This window comes from Poromitra crassiceps, assembly GCF_964638095.1.
Source record: "Poromitra crassiceps genome assembly, chromosome: 18".
Lineage (NCBI taxonomy): Eukaryota > Metazoa > Chordata > Actinopteri > Beryciformes > Melamphaidae > Poromitra > Poromitra crassiceps.
Genome location: NC_139636.1, coordinates 17,352,094 through 17,370,688, shown reverse-complemented (window position 1 = coordinate 17,370,688; position 18,595 = coordinate 17,352,094). Strand labels below are relative to the sequence as shown.

General features: G+C 45.0%; 1 protein-coding gene across 3 annotated transcripts in view; it reads left to right on the top strand.

Annotated features, from left to right (window-relative positions):
* Positions 1–3,968: 3,968 nt before the first annotated feature.
* LOC310792594 (excitatory amino acid transporter 2-like) overlaps positions 3,969–18,595 on the top strand; it is a 41,136-nt gene continuing 26,509 nt past the window's right edge. For all 3 annotated transcript variants that reach the window (XM_083654306.1, XM_083654304.1, XM_083654305.1), the window contains exon 1: positions 3,969–4,044. The gene's annotated coding sequence lies outside the window, so the exon portion shown is untranslated. The remainder of the gene's footprint in view (positions 4,045–18,595) is intronic.

Below are 18,595 nucleotides of genomic sequence, written 5' to 3'. Positions count from 1 at the left end.
AACGTGAACCAGTGTTCAGCAGGATAATCTTCACACATGAGGACCACTTTTATGAGTTTTTAAGCTTTTACGTGCCGTTAAAAGGGTGGCTAGTTAGCAAACGGCTAAATGAGACTACACTGTTGAGTCGACGGGGATATTATACGTCAATAACGTCATCACTTCAAAGGACGAACACGGAAATTCTCTTTCCCTCACCTGGTTCAGCCCGGGGTAATCAGTGCACAGCAGTGCACACATCAACAAGGTTGAATTTGGCTGTGGTGACGTGGCGTGGAAGCCTATGCGACACTGTGTCAGTGTGTGTAGTTCTGGAATAGCTTAGCATGAGCTTTTTACTTCTAGGGCTCGCATTTATGCTTCAGAACTCATGAAAGTGGTCCTCATGTGTGACGATTATCCCACTGAACACTGGTTCGCATTTGATTAAGTTTGCGTTGCCCACAGACCTTATTTGAAGCATTGCGCCAAAAACCCATTAAAAAATCCCATAGCAGAAACAGTGAAGAACTTGGAAGTCCGGGACTTCCGCGTTCCGACTACAAAAATACGTCATCCCTGCGGCTGCATCCCCTGCTGCGTTAAGACCAAGAGCTATTGAGCGGTTATTAACGTGACACTCTATGCTGCTGCTGTTGTCTGCTGAATAGACCGGCGGAGTGATATTTTAGTGATGAGGCCGGCTAGGTGTGCTGTTATACTCATTTGAGAACGGTCCAAATGTGTAGTTGACCAATCAGATTGCTTGGTCGGAACTACATGTCATATAATTGTGGTTATTTACCAAAAACAAGACAAAAAACGACAACAATGTCTTTCCCTGGTCAGCCTCACCAGTGCCTTGCCTGGTTGCTAAGCTCAGCTGTCCTCCAGGAGCTAGCGTTATGCAGCTCCAATCAATAGCAACTTCCGGACCACAGAGCTCACCCGACCCCCTTCCCCCCACAGTCTTTTCATTTGGACCACAGAACCCTCCCCACAGTCTCTTCATTTGGACCACAGACCCCACCCCACAGTCTCTTCATTTGGACCACAGAACCCTCCCCACAGTCTCTTCATTTGGACCACAGAACCCTCCCCACAGTCTCTTCATTTGGACCACAGAACCCTCCCCACACTATCTTCATTTGAATTCCTGGCTTTTAAAACCTGTTGCCCCAAGACTGTCATCCTCACATACCGGCCAAACCCAATCTTTCCTGTCTGATCTATCCGAAGTCTCTTCATACGTCGAACTGCTGCTCGGCGATTTTAACATCCACATCGATTCACCCACCTGTAAGTCTGCATCTGAACTCATCACCCTTCTCGACAATTTCAACCTCACCCAGCACCAGGGTTCGAGTTATAGTCAGATAGCTATGGGGTCCCCCTAAATCGGGGGTCGGCGAAAAAAAATTGGGCCGTTTTTTCCTCAAATTGTGGCCGTTTGAAGCCAGATTTAGAGGAATATCTAATTTTAAATTAACATTCGGTTTAGACTGTTGTATGATGTTATTATTCAGTCTTACACTTGCATCTGATAAAATACAACAATTTAATTTTACAAATGAGACAAAATTGCTTAACTTAAATTAACATTTATTTAACTCTGTCTCTGCACTTATAAATCAAAAACTACAAAAATATATACATAATGCTCATACAATTTGCTTTCCGAGCAGTTCTCTGCACTCAGCAAGAAACGCTATCTAAAAACAACAACAAGAAGAAAACAGATGAATGGGGCAGCCATCCCCTACGCTACCGTTGCATAGCAACAACAGACCGGAAGTTACCAGAGTAGGCTAACCTTACGAACAAACCCCTTGTGCACAGGTAATCAAGAACTTGTGAATGAAAAACAAATTGCAACAAACAGCAGCATATTTCAGCAGATACAGTAGCAGCATCTTGTTAGAACAAAAACAACTGTAGGCTTAATACTTACAAAATGAAAAATCTCAGACTCCTCTCCTCTCAGCTGTGTCCACGACATCATCATCAGACCATAACGTTACCTACTAGCTAGTAGCAACCTAGCTGTTGCACTAACAGGTCGTTGTCCCTTGTCTGAAGTCGTTCTTTGTTTCTTTCTGAAACCGAAGCTATCCAGGCTTGTACACCCCGTTGACAGCTTCAGCCTTTTCTTCAGTGGCATGATAACGCTATACTAAAGATTAATAAGATCTTGTTGGCTCAGGCGGCTGTTTACATCACGTGATGGTTGCATGTTGTGGCTTCTTCTCCCTGCAACTCGGTTGTAGCAGTAGAACACGCGCTCATGGGCGGCACATGGTGGCTTGGAGGTGAAATGCAGCCTATTTCACACAACAATTCAAACGGTTGTTTTGGGAAAACTGAAAACATGTTTCTTATTTAGCCTATTTAACTAGTTAACATAAATAATAATAATTCTTCCATCGAAAAATGTGTTATTTGGAACACAAAAAAGGAAAAAATAAATAAAAATAAAAAAGTTATATTTGTGGGGGTCCCACAGGTGTTCTGGGCTATGGGGTCCCAGACTCTAGCTATGGGGTCCAAGACCCCATAGGTCCCCCCATAACTCGAACCCTGCCCAGCACGTCACTTTGCCCATGTTGAAGGCCACATCCTCAACGTCGTCTGCTCTGTCAATCTACCGGTTCTCAATGTCCACCCATCTGCATTTCCTCTGTCAGATCATAATCTCATACAGTTCACTGGTTCATCCCCAACCCCACGTCCACAACTCCTCAGAGAAATAATCTTCCGCAGCACAAAATCAATCACCCCCTACAGCTCTCAGACCTGCTCTCCAAAGCTCTCACCCTGGATCCAGCCCCGACCTCGCCTGATGATCTCACCAATATCCCCAACAACACACTTTCTGCCTCCCTCGACTCACTCCCAAAAACGGTTTCCTTTAACACCTCTGCACCTTGTTCACACCCCAGCTCCGCACAATGAGATAACCTGGCCGCCAAATGGAACGACTCTGCAGGAAAATTTCACTCACTGTCGACCACGAAGCCTATAAACTCCACATCTCTCTACCTACAAAGAAGCCCTCACTGCCACCAAGTCTGCTTACTGTTCCACCATCAACAACCCCAACCCTCGTCACGTCACCCCCGTCAACATCCTCTTCAAGCCCTGTGCCGATGCCCTCTCTACCTCCACACCTGAACAGTGCAAATCATTCCTCAAATTTTTTGCAGAGAAAATCACCGCTATTTATCAATCACTGTCCCCTGGAGTCAAACTAGGGTTGAGCAGGTGAGTCAGACTAGTTTGAGCATGGTTTGAGCAGGTAACACCGCCGGCGTTTTGAACAGGAAGTCGTGACACAATGGGTCAAGTGGGCAGGGCTGGTGGATAACAGATGGACAAACAGACGCAAGTGAGCATTGATAGATTTTTTTCACTTGTTAATGCAAAATTAGATAGGCTACTACAGTGCATGACTTCTTTAGTAGGCTACTTTCTATGCTATTTATTGTCATGGGAAGAAACGGTGCAAATAAGTAGCCTAGGCTAGCTATATTCTGCAAAAAGGTGGCTTTGGCCTCCACTAGCCCTAGCCTACACTACACATCCCTTTGCAGGTTACATGCACTAATGAGGTGCTGCCTCTCATCTGTGTGTGTGTGTGTGTGTGTGTGTGTGTGTGTGTGTGTGTGTGTGTGTGTGTGTGTGTGTGTGTGTGTGTGTGTGTGTGTGTGTGTGTGTGTGTGTGTGTGTGTGTGTGTGTGTGTGTTGGGGGTATCTTCAACCAACTGGAATTGGCATTCCCATGCAGAAGAGAAAGAGGGAGGAAACGGGCGGAGGGGAGGGGAGGAGGGGGTGGGGGAGCAAAGCGCGGAGGGACGCGTGAGGTGAGGCAGCGCTTCATTCAGTGGGCTTGTTGAGCTGCGTGGAGCTCCTCGGATTTTACTGACACAAAATCCCTCTGTTTGGTGTCTGAAGCTCCTGTCCTGGACCGCTGAGTGCGCGGCTCTCCCTCTCTGAAGCGGATGCGACAAGAACCTGTGAGGGGACAGACACCACCAAAAACTTATTTCACCGTGGTTTTCAACAAAGGTGAGATGTGCTGTTTTTTTTTTAATTGCTTATTTTATTTAGCCTACGTTACCTACCCGCACATGAGAAATGCACACACGCGCAATCGAAAAAGTTATTCTCATTAAGGGCTGTCTGACATCAACAACGATCGTAATCAGATAAGTAGCCTAAATGGAACCAATTAACAAATTATATGCTATGCTATTTGCAGATGCACAGTGGGCTATATTGCAATCCTGTCAAAATGATCACTTTGCAAGCATCAGACGTCACTTAGATCAACTTTAGGGCGTTTTCGTTCTTTCTCACTCTAATAATTTCACCCATAGATTAAAGACATAAAAGTGGCAGCCGGCTGTGACACCAACGGGTGCGCTGCGCATTGCAATACGCGCGCGTTAACAAAAGAGATGCCTGCGTTCAGTCACACATCAGACACCTTCCTCTGGGCGTCGCAAATCATGCATGAAGCAGATAGGCTATCAGTTTATTTAATTCACTCCATTTAAATGATTATAGCAAATTGTTCACCTGTAGGCTACCATCGTGGGATTCTATGTGCGTTTTTCTGCAAGCTGGTTTACACAACATGCAATGCAACTTTGGGGACAAAAAGTCTAGTCTCATCATAGGCTACATTTCTTATTTCTCTTTCATGGTCGTCTTGGTCGGTAACATCTGGGTGGAGGGTATCAGTTTATCAGGTCAGTGTGACTCATGTCAGTGTGACTAGATAAGGTGTGGCTGCATTCTGGTATAGCCTAAAACCACGGTAAACTGCAATTAACAATGTGTTTCTTTTCTGTAGCCTATAGATAAGAACAGGAAAGAAAAAAGTGTCAACAAGTTGCAATGACAAAGAATCCTCCTGGTATCTATTTAGCTTATGATAAGGAGATAGGTAACTGAATCTGGGTTAGTGGGTTGACATTGTGTTGGTAAGTTTTTATGGCTTTCTAGGTAAAGAATAACCCATGAATTGTGAATTGCAGTGTGTCTACTCATAGATAGTTAACCATTCTTTGGAAAGGTTATAGCACCCTGAAGTTACAGATGGGGGTTGTCTTTACCTGAGGAAAGACATTTATCTTGAGACGGAATGACGAAATGGTTTTGGAAGAGATAGAAATTGGACACTATTTGCTGCACCTTGAATTGCCTTTGTGTATGAAAGGTGCTATATAAATAAATTTGACTTGACTTGACTTGCTGCTTTCGCCACCCACCTCTTGAACCAATCACTGCATCCCTTTCCCCCTCTCATTCATACTAACACACACGGACATGTACACACGCACGCACGCACACATGCACGCATGCACGCACACACGCGCTCACACACACACACACACACACACACACACACACACACACACACACACACACACACACACACACCCACACACACACACACACACACACACACACACACACACCCACACACACACACACACACACACACACACACACACACACACACACACACACACAATAGCACCATCAATGTCACCATGGAAACCAACTCTCTTGGCACCTTCAGTTGATTGCCTTCACATTACTCTTGGATTGTCATTTGAAAACGTGTGGTGGTTTGTTTGAGGATGCGTCTCTCAACAGCATCGTGATGGTCGACACCAGGAGAGGAGGCGGTGCTTTTCACTTATGCTGGCCTCCTGTGCAGAGTGCAGAGGTTGGATTTTTAATGGACATGTATCTTCCACTGGTGGCCTTGGGTAGGGAAGCTGCCTGTATGGGCATGGTGTCCCAAGGAGGGGATGTGATGAGGCCCTGGCCTGATGTGATGAGACCCTGGCCTGATGTGATGAGGCCCCATGGCCTGATGTGATGAGACCCTGGCCTGATGTGATGAGACCCTGGCCTGATGTGATGAGACCCTGGCCTGATGTGATGAGGCCCCATGGCCTGATGTGATGAGACCCTGGCCTGATGTGATGAGACCCTGGCCTGATGTGATGAGGCCCTGGCCTGATGTGATGAGGCCCCATGGCCTGATGTGATGAGACCCCATGGCCTGATGTGATGAGACCCTGGCCTGATGTGATGAGGCCCCATGGCCTGATGTGATGAGACCCTGTCCTGATGTGATGAGACCCTGGCCTTAAGAGTAATTGCTGGGAGAATGGTTAAAGGAACGTGTCCATGCAGCTAATGCGTCTTGTCCTTTTCCCAGAGGCGGCTCTCTAGATGACTGGACTGTGGTGGCATTTGCTGCCTTACATGAGTGAATACACAGCAGACAGCCAAGGCGAGCGTCTCGTATGCTCAAAGGCACCATGAGTCATGTGCATGGCTCGAATCTGGACGGGGGGGGGGGACTTGATTTTTCAGTGCTGTGAGCAAGTGTATATGTTTATCAAGTGAAGGCTTACATGCAGTCAGCTAAAACAACCAAGCCACATCATTGGGGTTGTGTTTTGCCACAGTATGCAGTGCACTTCCTGAATTCTTGAAATTATTCACCACAATACCTTTTTACTTGCATTCGTCAGATTGATGGGCAACAGACTGGAATCAGACAATCTGGAAAGAGACTGGATTATTCTAAATCGATGCAAGATTATGTAGAGTTCTGCCTGGATTACGTGTAATTCTGTATTGAGTATATTGAGCCTCAAGTGTGTTACGAGAACATCTCTTGGCTGTAGTGAGATACTGGTGGATGGAAATATATTAGTGTAATATCACAGTATTATTTATGATCACTGTTTGTTATAGTCATATTTATAATATCACAGTATTATTTATTATCACTGTTTGTTATAGTCATATTTATGTTGCTGATAAACAGTTTTTCTATTTCATTATTATAGACAGTTAATGTGGTCATGAGTCCAACATGGAATTATGGAGGTATCAACGTATACTGTATGCACGCACGCATGCACACATGCACACATGCACTCACCCACAATCACCCACAAATAAACAAAGTCTTGTTAGACCCTGAAGCGTGGCTGATCTGGTGCTGGAAGTGGAGCGAGTCAAAACCATATTTCTCAGAATCTATTATCTTAACCATCTGTGAAGACATGTTAGTTTAATTAGGGTAGACATCACTCAAGGTACTCAGAGCATGTGTATGTTTGGATGTACTGTATGTGTGTGTGTGTGTGTGTGTGTGTGTGTGTGTGTGTGTGTGTGTGTGTGTGTGTGTGTGTGTGTGTGTGTGTGTGTGCGCGTGCGTGCGTGCGTGCGTGCGTGCGCCTGTGTGCGTGGGTGGGTGCGCCTGTGTGCGTGGGTGGGTGTATAATAGGATCTGCTACTGGGGAGGGGCACACACACATAGGGGGAGGGGAGATGTTGAGATCTGTAAGCCAGGGATGAGGAAGGTGGAAAGGAATAGCGCAAAGCTCAAAACAATCAATATAGCCACTAACTGCTAGTTTGTCATTGATGGTGCTGTTATCAGGCATTAAAAGAGACTGTAATGAAACTAGGGGACCAGCAGTGGTTGAGGCTTATTGGGACAAGAATCCAGTGGAACAGTGGAAGGGTTTCTCTGCAGGCAGGATTCTTATATGGATGATTGGGAATAGTAGGCCAGATGGTAGAGGAGAGATCACCAGGAAACAGACATGAATCTGTGAAATGAAAAGTGCTAGCCTAAAGATTCTTTGAATATCCGTCCACATATCCATATGGATTAGAATTCAATGACTAATAGTCTTGTTTTCATGGCAAAGATGACTTTTGATGTACTGTAAAATGCACCATTCCTTAATTCCCTCTGCACACCATAGTGATGTACATCTTTTATACAGTTTGTTTGCCTGAGTAGAACAATCGAGCCCTAGTATAATGTGGCCAAGTGCAACTTTTTTGCAAAGTTTCTGCGAGACAAGCCGAGATTTTACACTCTCAGATGTGTGAGGTCGAGTGAGCCATGCAGCTACTGTGAGAGTGACAGAGAGAGAGAGAGAGAGAGAGAGAGAGAGTGACAGAGAGAGGGAGAGAGAGAGAGTGAGAGTGACAGAGAGAGAGAGAGAGAGAGAGAGAGGAGGTGGGGAACAGGCTGGGGAAAGTGGAGAACATGAAAGAAAAGCAAGAGAAAAGAGTAGTGAGTGCAGTGGGTCTCGAACCTTTTTGGCTTCAGTACCCCCTTTCCCTTGATTTCTGAATCCAAGTACCCCCTTTACCTGACTACGTTTTGCTTAGAAACCTGCAAACTGTTCTTGGCGACACCCTGACGTCACACAACAGGAACAGCAAGTCAAAACAATGAGCGCGGACTTGAATTCTGTGAGCAAACAATCAATGACACGGACGTGTCTGAGCTTCAGTTTTTAAACCAAATATTACAAAACACCCCACTGATTCATAAGAGGTCTAAAGTCATATTATAGCAGTCCTTTGCACCTAGTGATGAGCAAGAACACAGTCAAACTGGCAGGTTTTTGTATTGAGTTTGGCGTAACACACTGCAGGAGTGCAAACCACGTTCCCCCAGCGTTGCGTAGCAACAACACCGGAAGTAGACTGCAAGAATAGCACATGATGCATTGAATGAATGATAACTTACCTTTTGAAGAATATAACATTACAAAATAAGAAATGGAGTGAAAGAGTTGCAATTAGTTTAATTTTAACGTTTCAATTCTTTTTTATGATTTATTCGTACATTTTTACATTTTCCCCTTTCTCTCAAGTACCCCTTGTAGTACCTCCACGTAGCCCTAGGGGTACGCGTACCCGAGTATGGGAACCACTGGAGAAGATAAGAGAGTTGAGCAGAGAAGAGCTGCAACTATTAATCGATCTGTTGTCATTGTCAACAATTAAATTAATCAGCAACCATTTTGATAATCAATTCATCGGGTCGAGTAATACAAGATAAAATAAAATAAAAATAAAATCTTTGATTCAATCATCTTAAATGTGAATATTTTATTTTCTGATTTCTCCACTCCTCTATCAATGACAAAGGAATATCTTTGGGTTGTGGACAAAACAAGACATTTGAGGACGTCACCTCGTGCTTTGGGGAACACCGATCGACACTTTTCACCATTTTTTGACATTTTATTGACCAAACAACCAATCGATTAATCGAGAAAATAATCGACAATGACAAATAATCGTTAGTTGCAGCCCTAGGGTGGAGGAAACGAGGGAAAGAGACACCAGAATAGCCTACAGCAGGGAGTGATGGACAAGATTCAAGATTCAAGTTTATTATTTGTCCCCGAAGGGCAATTTGTGTGCAGCAGACATAAAAAGCATAGCGAATACATGAAAAAACAGAACATGAACAAATTAAAACAAACATGGAGCATGGCAGCAGTTTTCCAGCAGAAAAAGGATCAAGTAAACACAGGATAAAATAAAATAAAAACAAAATAAAAACACACCTCAAAGGATCTGTACGATGTACTTAAAAGTAGTAAAGACACGTACAATGTACTTAAAAGTAGTAAGAGACACGTGCATGAACTTAAAAGTAATAAGAGTCCAGGACTAAAACAGACAGAGGTGTGCGTGTACATGTATGTATATGCTGTGGGTGTGCGTGCATGGGCAAAGTGCATACTGTAAAGGCCCAATTATACTCTACGTTAAAGACGGAGACAGACAGAGCCTTCTGTCCATACTCTGCATACTCGTGTGTTTTCTGTCCATCCTCCGAAAGCTTATGGATACGCATGAAACAGAGCAGAACCACACACGCACACAAGTGGATATATTGCTTAACGTGATTATACCAACGTGAAAGACGCATGGAAGTATATGGGCAGTGACGATTACACTGTTTGAAACAGACGCATTTATTTTCGTATGAAAATGGAGAATAATTGGGCCTTAAGAGGTGAGTGGGAATGTGTTGCACATGCATGTGAATGCATCTCTCTGTGTATGTCTCCATCAGCAGAGCTTCTCTGTGGTCTCACTGGCCTGGCAGTCTGTGGTGTGTCTCCATCAGCAGAGCTTCTCTGTGGTCTCACTGGCCTGGCAGTCTGTGGTGTGTCTCCATCCACAGAGCTTCTCTGCGGTCTCACTGGCCTGGCAGTCTGTGGTGTGTCTCCATCCACAGAGCTTCTCTGTGGTCTCACTGGCCTGGCAGTCTGTGGTATGTCTCCATCCACAGAGCTTCTCTGTGGTCTCACTGGCCTGGCAGTCTGTGGTGTGTCTCCATCCACAGAGCTTCTCTGTGGTCTCACTGGCCTGGCAGTCTGTGGTATGTCTCCATCAGCAGAGCTTCTCTGTGGTCTCACTGGCCTGGCAGTCTGTGGCGTGTCTCCATTCACAGAGCTTCTCTGTGGTCTCACTGGCCTGGCAGTCTGTGGTGTGTCTCCATCCACAGAGCTTCTCTGTGGTCTCGCTGGCCTGGCAGTCTGTGGCATCCAGTGCTGGAGTAATCCTCCTGGGAAGACGCCGGAGCTGCCAAAGTGCTGCCTATCCAGCTCCTCTATTCTCTCTTTACCACCCTCATCATCATCTATCTCCATCTTTCTTTCCCTGCGCTCTCTAAATACTTCCCTTTCATCTCAGCTCTCTTTAATCACCTTAATATCATCAACTTTTATTCGTTTCCGTGCCTCTACTGCCCCCTGTGGCGGCAGCAACCTTTTCTCTGCCTTCGAGTCCTCGCACGGCGATTCATCTCGTCGCCGCATTCTTGGTGCGAATCTGCCTAATGTAAGGGATTCGTGCACTTTTTCGCACTCGTAGTCCTGCCTATAGAATGGCTGTTTGAGTCCTCAGAGAGCTGAACAGAGTGAGGCCTCTTCCCATGGGTTGACCAAACAAAGAGCCTGGCTCCCTTCACTTCTGTGTGACTGCACAGAAACACAAACACAGGCATTCAGTAGCTGCTCCGCTGCTGGCCGGCAAAATAATAAATCTCCGAGGGCCACGCTGAAGGCATTTCTGCTCTTCTGCTGTCAGATAGCAGCGATCATCACACTGCTCATATATGTTGTTGTGCAAGGAAAGGAGGAAACACACACGATAAGCCGTCTGTTTACCATTTTGCAGACTGAAGCAATGAATCCGCAGGGCGCTGCTTTTAAGTGACAGCTAGCTGTAAACCGTGCCTGTAGATAAGATGGATTGCATTATAAACGACTCAGGAATACCTTCCTTGTGGTCTGAGAGGAGTCCTGCATGCTGTTGAAAAGTTTTATTTCCGTCACAGTGCAGGCCGGAGGAAAGTGCGAGGATAAAGCCAGCCATTCTTGGAAAACTTCATTGAAAACAGATGTATGTTGATTCATTTTAGTGCGTTGCCTGCATGCTAAAACCTTTGATTTCAGATCGTAATCGTAATCAAAGTGATTTTGACTCAAGTGAAATATTTGTGTGCACAGCATGGGATGACTTAAAGGATAAGTTCACAGAAAAATAAAAATGCAGCCATTATACTCACCCCCATGCCGACGGGTGAATTTTTATAGTCCACAAAACAGTCCTGGAGTTTCACAGCAAAACACTTTACTTTAATTTCATATACTATATACTCATATACTCGGCCCCATCGGCATGGGGGCGAGTATGACTGAATTTTCATTTTTGGGTGAACTTGTGCTTTAATGCAGTTGTGACCAATTATGTGAACAAAGACCGTGTGGGAATTTAAAGGGATAGTTCGGATTTTTTGACATGGGGTTGTATGAGGTACTTATCGTTAGTTAGCGGGCTACCCACAATAGATCCAGCATGCTTCCAGTCAGGAGCAGCGGAGAAGCTCTGACAGGGAAACAGAGCTCTCTGCTTCTGTGACTCACGAGCAAAAACACAATTTAGCCACCTAAAAGAAGGCTCACCTAAACAAATCAATGTCAGTGTACATGTACACTATATTCTGACAATTTCCAGTGCTTTACTTTGTCGTCAAACAGCACTTTATGCAGTATTATGCAGTAAATGCATCATTCCCTGTAAGTGTGTTGCTGTAAGCGTGCTGACAGCACACTTACAGCAACACACTTACAGCCTCACACTTGGCTGTTTCACGGCAAAGTAAAGTGCTGGAAATTGTCAAAAAAATAGCATACATGTACACCGACATTGATTTGGTTAGGTGAGCCTTCTTTTAAGTGGCTAAATTAAGTTTTTGCTTGTGACCCCCAGTCACAGAAGCAGTACCTCGTACAACCCCACGTCACAAAAAATGCGAACTACCCCTTTAAGTCTCATCTGTGGACACGGGTCATAGGTCATGGTGAGGGTAACACGTGTTTACTTTGCTTGCAAAGTCCACAAATTTGGAGAAATGTTCAGCAAACTTGCTCGCTGCCACGGCAACAGTGGCAGAAACTACAAGTACCGCTCCGTATGAAAGCACATGTCCTCACATCCACATTCTCAGAGTTCTTGTCACATGTGGGCGGAGCCTGATCTGCTCCTCCATAGTCATGCTCCAGTGTAAACGTTCATCAATAGGTTTGATCAGCTCTTCTCGGTATGTCTCCATTTCGACAGAATCTCATCATCACGCAGTTTGCATCATCTGAATGTCAGTTGACCGTTCAAATTGACATAGTGGGCGGGGGGGTTATAGAGGGGGGGACAGTGTCTGTATTTATTACCGTGGCAGAGCGGAGGCCTCAGCCCACCCACCCCGTCACCACTGTCACCATCCGCGTCGCTGACACCCCAACCCTACCCGCCGCCATCCCGTTGGCACCTGCTACATCGGAATTCAGGTCAGCAGGGGGAGTCACGAAAGGCCTCTCAAATTGATTGGTGAAGGGTGGGGGTGGGGTGGGGGGGGGGTAGGGTGCTGTTGGATGGGTGGGGGTCTCTTTTTGTTGTATTCTCTTGGCACCAAAGTCCATGCCAGTGAGAACAATCCCCCATTGTTGTGTCAACAAAACAACCATAATTAAAGCACATTAAAAACGAATGGAAGCCCTCATCTGAACAACTGTGGCTGACATGTTCACACTGGTCATCAGAGGGACCTAGCATTGGTTTTTGTCAACGTTTTGTGAACCTTTTGTATGCTTTCGTTACCATCATTTTGTATCGTTTACTTTGAACACTCACATAACACACATACAGAATTTACTGTCTTGGAGAGGATAGAGTTTTTGTCTAATGCTTCCCACGCACTAGAGGATAAAAGGCCCGATTTAATGCCCGATTCCCCTCGGGGGGGGGCGTGGCCCGATTCGAGGCTAGTCTCAACCGATTTTTTGTCAAAATAATTGTCAAGTGTGTGGTGTCAATAAGATTATTGCAATGCTCCCGATTGAATCGGAGCCTGCCCGATCTCGAATCGGGCATATCAAACATGTTTGATATTTACGATGGCTGTCTCCCGACGGAACCCGCAATAGCCAATGAGAGCGCAGACCGAGACGCGTCGACGCGTCATACCCGGATGTTAATGCAGCGCTCACAACAAACGAGTTGTGGCAACAGCAGTGCCATGTAGCTCCTCTCTCCCCAGCATCCTCACAGCTTAAAACAGGGTGGACAGCGGCGGATGGCTCTCCAAACATGTGCCGAGCGGTTTGTTTGCTTCAAGGGAGTGGATATCCTGTACTATGAGCTCTCAGACAGGACGTTGTTTTAGCTCATTTTGCGAGGGTGTCCGCCTGCTTGAAGTGGACCCGCCGCTCGGTGCATGTTTTGAGAGCCATCTGCTGTTGTCTGTGGGAAAAAATTGCGGTTTTGTGGGAGATGAACAGCCTAACAGTCTAGTTGCTGGAATCGCTGTGAGTCGGTACTTCAAACGGCTGGTGTGTGGTCTCGCAGTCTGGCCGAATCGTCTAGTGTGTGCGTTCAGGCGATTTTAATGTTAAAATCTGATGAAATTGTCCTTATGTCTGTGGTCTCTCATGTTTTTAAAATCGGTTAAGATTTGAAAATCCTCTAGTGTGTAGGCAGCATAAAGGAAGGGCCATGCAATGCAATCCAAATCAACATTTGAAAATACATAAAACATCTTTGACTCCAATTAACCTTACCAGTTTTTCTTCCCCATTTTCCTCGACCAGTTCACTTTAACTGTAAACTAAGTCTTTATATTCATTTGTATGCTGCACTATTTCAAATGTTTGAGAGTTTGGGAGATTGGCCCATGCAACCTTGTACAAGCATATTGTTACCAATGCAATAGAGCATTCATACAAATATGTCAAGTTTGTTATTTAACTTTATGGGGGGGGGGGGGGGGAGATGTGCAGCAGGAGTCTTACAACTTTTCTCTTCATAACCCATAACCTCTAACCCCTAACCCCTAACCCTCCCCTTCAGGGAATAGGAACGGAATGAATGCAGAAAAAGATGGGATAATAATACAGATTATGTCTTTTCCATATGGTGACAAAGATGTTGCTAGATATCATTTCCACTTTTGATTCTCCTCCCGTCGACTGTGGTCTAAGCTGATGGGAGACCCCGGCCCTCCCCATCCCTCCTCACCTTCCTCTTCCTTTTCCCCCTTTTTACTATTCCACAAATCCTGCGTTTAGTGCGTAATGAGCCTCTGAGGCAGGTTTGTGTGCTTCTTTGTTCAGTAGCTCGGGGGGGACCGGCCAGCATTAATGTTCCTCCTTGAGTATGTAAATAGCCTGAGCTGTGGGAGCGCAGAGCGGAGCTGCCACTCTGCGGCTTCATCGCAGAGAGCTCCATCACTTTCAGACATCTCGGAAGCCAAAAAGAAGGGGGCTGGGGGAGGGCACGCATGAGAACTTCAGCACCACACACAATGCCCACACTCTGAGGAGTAACCTCGGCACCCATGTCCCACCTCCCACTCCTTCCGGAGTAAACCCCCTTTCCTCTCTCCCGCACCCCCCTTCCACCCCACCACTCTCTCCCTCCTTTCCCCCCAGCACTTCCCGGCGCCCCTCGCCCCGCCTACTCTACAGATCCCTGACCAATCCGCCCTCTGCTTGTGTGCTGCTCCCCATGCCTCAGCCTATCCCGACCCGGCGGGTCCCAGCTGATAGACCATCCAGCCCGGGTTCTGTTTACCTCACCCCACTTGTCCAGCGGAACACACAACAATCGCCTTCATTGCCCGTTTGTCAGCCAGCCCCCTTTACAGAACTAAAAAGAGGAGAAAGAGAGGCGGGGGCGGGTACAAAAACAAGTCCCAAGGAAACAATCGGTGGCCCCTCCTCCTCATGAACCCTGTGCGAGCGCTTTCCCAGCAGCTCTGCAGTCTGTGAACTCACTTGGAGGCCTCTAAAGCCTCTAAAGTGGCCCATTATTCTAGGAGCCGTGGCGTGTTCCAAGAGCGGCTCGCCTCAATGGCTGATGAACACAGAGAGGCCTTTGTTAGAGGCACCACATTATGCACTGGTTAATTAGGAGCTGCATCCACCTACAGTATCTATCTGTATATCTGTATATCTGTCTATCTATCTATCTGTCTGTCTATCTATCTATCTATCTATCTATCTATCTATCTATCTATCTATCTATCTATCTATCTGTCTGTCTATCTATCTATCTATCTATCTATCTATCTATCTATTTATCTATCTATCTATCTCTTTATCTATATATCTATTTATCTATCTATCTATCGAATATATATATATCTATCTATCCCTTATCTATCTATCTATCTATCTATCTATCTATCTATCTATCTATCTATCTATCTATCTATCTATCTATCTATCTCTTTATCTATATATCTATCTATCTATCTATCTATCATCTATCTATTTATCTATCTATCTATCTCTTTATCTATCTATCTATTTATTTATCTATCTATCGAATATATATCTATCTATCTATCTATATCTATCTATCTTTCATCTTTCTATCTATCTATCTATCTGTATATCTATCTATCTATCTATCTATCTATCTGTATATCTGCATATCTATCTATCTATCTGTATATCTGTCTATCTATCTATCTATCTATCTATCTATCTATCTATCTATCTATCTATCTATCTATTTCTTTATCTATCTATCTATCTATCTATCGAATACCTATCTATCTATCTATCTATCTATCGAATACCTATCTATCTATCTATCTATCTATCTATCTATCTATCTATCTATCTATCTATCTATCTGTCTGTCTGTCAGACTGGAGATTCAATTTGAAATGTATGAATCAAGCTGGCCATTTAGTGACTTGTATGGTTTGCTTGTAGCAATGTGAGAGAAAAATATGGATTCACTTTGGTATGCAAATGAAAAATGAAAGGGAAATCTTATCTAATTTACTGGATCATTATATATATATATATATATTTTTTTTTTATAGTCATATTAGTTTAAATTAGTTTAATTTAATATGTTTAATTAATTTTGATGTATCACAGTGCACAGTGGAGATGTATATTGAAAGCACAGTGGGCTCAAATAGCGGAAAGGGGTTGAAAATGCATTTGCCCAGAGGTTCTAACTGATTATGATGGACTCTGACTATAAGGCAAGCTGTAGTAATTAGGCTGTGGAAAGAGCCTGCAAGCTAGCACCGCCGCTCTCAACAGCATTCCAGCGCTGCGTGTGACTGAAGAAATATTGACATAGTTTGACAAAGTGTGCAGCGAATAATGACGTGGAAAGAAAAACAATGGGCGGAGGACCAGCAGTGGTCCTCTGCTGGATTTTTCACATGGAACAGTAGTCAGCAGCAGACAATGCTCAGTTCCACACAGTTCCAGCAGCACAAGAGAAAAACATACTGTATCTATGGAGGTGGTTCTGAAAGAACAGTGTCAGTGGAGTGGTCCTGAAAGGAAAGCACACTTGTTAGAGGCCTGCAGTCATATTGAGCCATTTGAACAGGTCAGGCAGTTGTTTTGCATTTCTAAGAAGGTAAAAATGAAAACATACAAACTAGAATTACTGTGTGGATGACTTTTATTCCTGCATCCATCCACATTTATTTTATGATCATTTTCAATTCAGCCATTGTTTGAGTTGTTGGTGGAAACTCTCTGTGAAACACTTGGCCAACACTCTCCAGCGTCAGCCTTTTCTGCTCCACACGGTTTGTCTGTGCCTAGAAACCAAAGCAAACAGGCTTCTAGATATGTGCTTCTGCTGACAGTCTGTACTGTCAGTCTTCACACATGCAGACATGTGCTTCTGCTGACAGTCTGTACTGTCAGTCATCACACATGCAGACATGTGCTTCTGCTGACAGTCTGTACTGTCAGTCATCACACATGCAGACATGTGCTTCTGCTGACAGTCTGTACTGTCAGTCATCACACATGCAGACATGTGCTTCTGCTGACAGTCTGTACTGTCAGTCTGTACTGTCAGTCATCATCACATGCAGACATGTGCTTCTGCTGACAGTCTGTACTGTCAGTCATCACACATGCAGATATGTGCTTCTACTGACAGTCTGTACTGTCAGTCATCACACATGCAGACATGTGCTTCTGCTGACAGTCTGTACTGTCAGTCATCACACATGCAGATATGTGCTTCTACTGACAGTCTGTACTGTCAGTCATCACACATGTAGATATGTGCTTCTACTGACAGTCTGTACTGTCAGTCATCATCACACATGCAGAGCAGATGAAGCTACTGTTTTAGTCACTTGGAAATGGAAGTGTTGTCTGCTTGTGTGTGAGAGATGGAGGGAGAGCGAGTGAGTAGGACAGAGAGAGAGGGAGAGAGAGAGAGCAAGTGAATAGGACAGAGAGAGGGAGAGAGAGAGAGCAAGTGAGTAGGACAGAGAGAGGGAGAGAGAGAGGGGGAGGGAGAGCGAGTGAGAGAGCAAGTGAGTAGGACAGAGAGAGAGAGAGGGAGGGAGGGAGAGTGAGTAGGACAGAAGGAGAGGGAGAGAGAGAAAATGACAGGACAGTCACACTTGCCTGCCTTCTGGATATTCTTCCCTGTTGTATTTTGGTCATGCTTGATGTATCTTCCACATCACAGACACGCAGACAGACAAGGGAGTGTTACAGCACAGACACGCAGACAGACAAGGGAGTGTTACAGCACAGACACGCAGACAGACAAGGGAGTGTTACAGCACAGACGCACACACAGACAAGGGAGTGTTACAGCACAGACACACAGACAGACAAGGGAGTGTTACGATTAGACCAAACATTCAGTGAATGCCATTTGCATTTGCACCAAACACGTCTTGTTCACAAGAGGATGATGCCTCTTAGACAAAGTGTGTTTAATATGATCACCATCGGCCATGTCTACATATGTTTCAAGTTAATGAGCATAGCATGATAGCCAGCCAGTGGACACCGTATGGCACTTCTCCAGGCGTTGCAAGAGTAATGTTAGCCAAGCAAGATGAAGTCACTTCTTGTGTGTCTAGGAATGTCTGTTGCGTGTACTAGAGAGAGCAGCCAGCCAATACAGTTTGTAGCAGAGGCTGTTGGGTGGAAAATAATAGTTAAAGATTATTGTCCATTTTCTACTGCCTAGTAGTCTGACTCACTGGAAGCAGGCTGCAGGGATAAGCTCTGCCATTGGCTCCGACCATTTCAGTCGGAGTGAAGGGAAATCCCTTTCCGCTCCCTGCTTGTCTCAAATGCCTCCGCCGCTGTGAAACAACAATAACTAGCTAGCAAGCTAGCATGCTACACACTGAAAATAACAAGTTTTGACGAAGATTTGGATTGTGCAATAAAGCAGG